Source organism: Nematolebias whitei, chromosome 16 (assembly GCF_014905685.2).
Source record: "Nematolebias whitei isolate Nwh7 chromosome 16, NemWhi1, whole genome shotgun sequence".
Taxonomy (NCBI): domain Eukaryota; kingdom Metazoa; phylum Chordata; class Actinopteri; order Cyprinodontiformes; family Rivulidae; genus Nematolebias; species Nematolebias whitei.
The window spans coordinates 33,441,441-33,445,380 of NC_056513.1; positions in this window are offsets into that span (position 1 = coordinate 33,441,441).

The following is a 3,940-nucleotide window of genomic DNA, read 5'->3' on the forward strand; positions in this document are numbered from 1 at the left end:
GTCTCCCTGGCATGTAATTGTCTACTGGAGTGTTGTCTTACACTGAAAGTGTTGTTATTGGAATTGCGATGGTGTTGATGAGTTATTAGTAAGTCAAACTTGTTTTGTTGTCGAGTCTTGGACTTGACATGCTGTGCTAAGCGTGCCTGATCTGTACATTCCATCACTTGCTGAAGTGTGGTCTGATCTAGGCACGTTGTAAGTTTTTGTTTAATGTGCTCTTCTTTGGCCTTCAAGGCCTCAATAGTAAAATTGGTCTGTCTCACCCATTCATTCAGCAGCTGGGTCTGTGCCTTCTGAAGGATCTTGCTTGCCCGGTGCCTGCTGACCGAAGATTTTAGTTCCAGGCTCTTGGGAATGATGCCACTTTGTCGACATCTGAGGTTGAACCGCAAGTGGTTCTTGTAGTCTGCCATCTTCCTTGCTGTTTTCTCAAACTCTATAACTAGTTTGAGGCAATCCTGGCCAAAGTGGTCCAGAGGACCAGATTTAACTTTTTTAGATTTTTCTACCTGGATTATTGAGCATGCATCAGGACATGCACACACACTTCTATAAATCCCATTAGAGTATTAAAAAAAAGTTGTCACTTTGTGATTATTTCACATTGAAAACATACAGAAAGCCTAAACACTGCAAACACTACCATACCATACCATACCATACCAATTTATTTATATAGCACTTTAAACAGTGACAAAGCACACCAAAGTGCTGTACAGGGACAAACAGAACAAGCACATAGCAACAGATTACATAACAGGACACCAAAAACGTAGAAACCGACAAAAACAGTAATGGATAACAACAACAACTGCAACATGACCAACACAGTGTGATGCACACAGACTCAGCACAGATCACACAGTGCTGAAAGCCAGGGAATAAAAGTGTGTTTTTAAGCGAGATTTAAAAACTGTGAGGGAGGGGGCCTGTCTAACGAGCAGAGGTAACTCATTCCAAAGTTTTGGGCCTGCTACAGAGAAGGCCCTGTCACCTCTGCGCTTGAGACGGGTTCCTGGGACTGTTAGGAGCAACTGGTCTGCTGATCTGAGAGAACGTGGTGGGACATACGGCTGGAGCAGATCAGTAAGATAGGAGGGGGCAGAGCTGTTTAGTGATTTATAGACATACAAGAGTATTTTGAATTTGATTCGAAAGTGAACCGGAAGCCAGTGTAGGGAGGCCAAAACAGGAGTAATGTGTTCTATTTTGCTTGTGTTGGTCAAAAACCGGGCTGCTGCATTTTGGACCAGTTGGAGTCTAGCTATGGAGGTCTGACTCATACCAAAAAGGAGTGAGTTGCAATAGTCGAGCCTGGATGTAATGAATGCATGAATTACTGTCTCCAGGTTATTTCTGGACAATATGGGCTTCAGCTTAGACAGTCGCCTCAGCTGGAAAAAGCAGGATTTAACAATCATATTTACATGATTGTTGAGTTTCAGAGAAGGGTCAAGTATCACTCCTAGATTAGTGACTCTTTGTTTCACTAACGGTGACAGAACGGATAGGTCGATGCAGTGGTTGGTGATTGTGTCATTGGGAGGAAACAGCATAACTTCAGATTTCTTCTCGTTGAAACTCAAGAAATTTAAAGCCATCCAATCTCTGATGTCAGCCCGGCAGTCCAGTAATGGTTGAATAGAGCGAGTACCGTTGAGTCTGAGGGGGAAGTAGATTTGGCAGTCGTCGGCGTAGAAATGAAAAGGTATGTTATGTTTCCTGAAAATAGCACCTAGTGGCAGCAGGTATAAAGAAAATAAAAGAGGACCAAGGATGGACCCTTGCGGTACCCCCCATTTAAGCGCTGGCGAGGCTGAACTAAAATCTTTGATGGAGACACAAAAGGACCTGTCAGCGAGGTAAGATCTAAACCATTCGAGGGCTGACCCAGTGATGCCCACCCACTGCTCTAACCTCGCAATGAGGATCTCGTGGTCGATTGTACCAAAGGCAGATGTGAGGTCCAGTAAGAGAAGGAGCACAGAATCACCAGCGTCTGTGAATAGGAGAATGTCATTAAAAACCTTGAGAAGAGCAGTTTCAGTGCTGTGGAGAGGTTTAAAGCCAGACTGGAATAGCTCTAAGATGGCATTATCCTCTAGAAAGCATTTCAGCTGGGACTCCACTATTTTTTCCAGTAGTTTAGCGACAAATGGGAGTCTGGAGACAGGCCGGAAGTTGGACATGACTGAGGGGTCAAGGCTAGGTTTTTTCAGGAGAGGTTGGACAGCAGCATGTTTAAAAGTTATTGGCACCACACCTGAGGCTAAGCTGCTGTTCACAATGCCAAGAACAGGAGGGCCCAGAACAGGAAGAAGCTCCTTCAGGAGTCGAGGGGGGACAACGTCAAAAGGGGAGCCAGATGGCTTCATGCCGCACATGACCTGCTCCAGGGAAGACAGAGAGATGGGCTTGAAGTGGTCAAGAACAGCAACACAATGAGATGGGATGGACGGATCATGAGCAGGTGGAGAAATGAGTGCCCGGGTGTTTGCAACTTTTTCAGAAAAGAAATGGAGGAAGTTTTCACACAGCTCAGTTGAGGCTTCTAGAGGTGAAGGTTCACTGAGGTGTAGAACTGAGTTCAGAGTGGAAAAAAGGGCTCGGGGGTTGTGGGAGTTTGAGGCAATTATTGCAGAAAAGAACTTCGATTTGGCGGCTTTAACTGCCTTCTGATAATGACGCCAACTCTCCTTTAGGATTTGAAAAGAAACCTGCAGCCTGTCTTTCCTCCACCTGCGTTCTGCTCTCCTACACTGCTGTCTAACGGCTTGAGTGACGTCATTTAGCCATGGTTCTGATAAAAGTTTTGTTTTCCTGGTTTTAACGGGAGCAACACGGTCCAGAATATTTAAGCAAACGGAGTTAAGCTGAGAGGTTAGCTCCTCGGTGGAGAGAGACACTGAGAGCTGATCGATCCTCTCAGAGCTAAAAGTTTCAGTAAAACGTGCAGCAGTGAAACGGTTAATGGTGCGTGAAGTACGTACAGAATCACATGACTTAGCAGTAGGACAAGGCGAGATGATTTCAAACAAGACAGGCATGTGGTCTGAGAGAACGTTGTCACCGATTACCAAATTACAAACAGAGACATCACGTGTTAAAATGAGATCCAGAGTGTGACCGTGTTGTTGGGTGGGAGCATTTACATGTTGAATTAAATTAAATGAGTCCAACAAATCAAGGAAGTCCTTCACTAACGGCTTCTCCTGACAACAGACGTGAATATTAAAGTCACCAACGATAATAAAGTGATCATATCTTGGTGTGATGCAAGCCAGAAAATCAGAGAATTCACTTATGAAGTCCTTGGAACGAGGGGGGCGATAAACAATCGCACACAGAACGGGCGGGGAATGTCCGAGTTCAAAAGCACTCAGCTCAAAACTGGAGCAGGGCATGAGGGTGGACAAGTGTTTACAGGAAAAGTTTGATTTAAATACAGTTAATATTCCACCACCCCGCCGACCTGATGGCCGCGGGGCATTAAAACACAGACAGTCAGGAGGTAAAAGTTCCACCAAGGCACTTGAATCACCCAAAGGCAAGAAAATCTAGTCCCTCGTCTTTAAAAAAGTCATTTATAATAAAAGTCTTGTTGGCAACAGACCTTGTGTTGATGAGGCACGTCCTGATCTGGATGGACACAGAACCAGCCAAGGTGGGGGTGGTGTGCGCCAACGGTTGCAGATTTTCAAAAACAGCGCCTCCAGGACGGTCCAAGCGCCAGGCCGGTAGACAACACCCATATTTTCCCTGGTCCAGGCACGTAGGAAGCTGGCTGTGGAAACGTTGACCACGCAGAGCTTTGAGTTTTACCAGCCGGCCGGCACGTTTACCCCGGCGTCTGGATCAATATCTCCGAGAAGGCAGGCTTGGGGCCCAGCGTAAACAAGCAGGCACGTCTGCCAGAGGGGGTGGAAGAGGGGGGGGG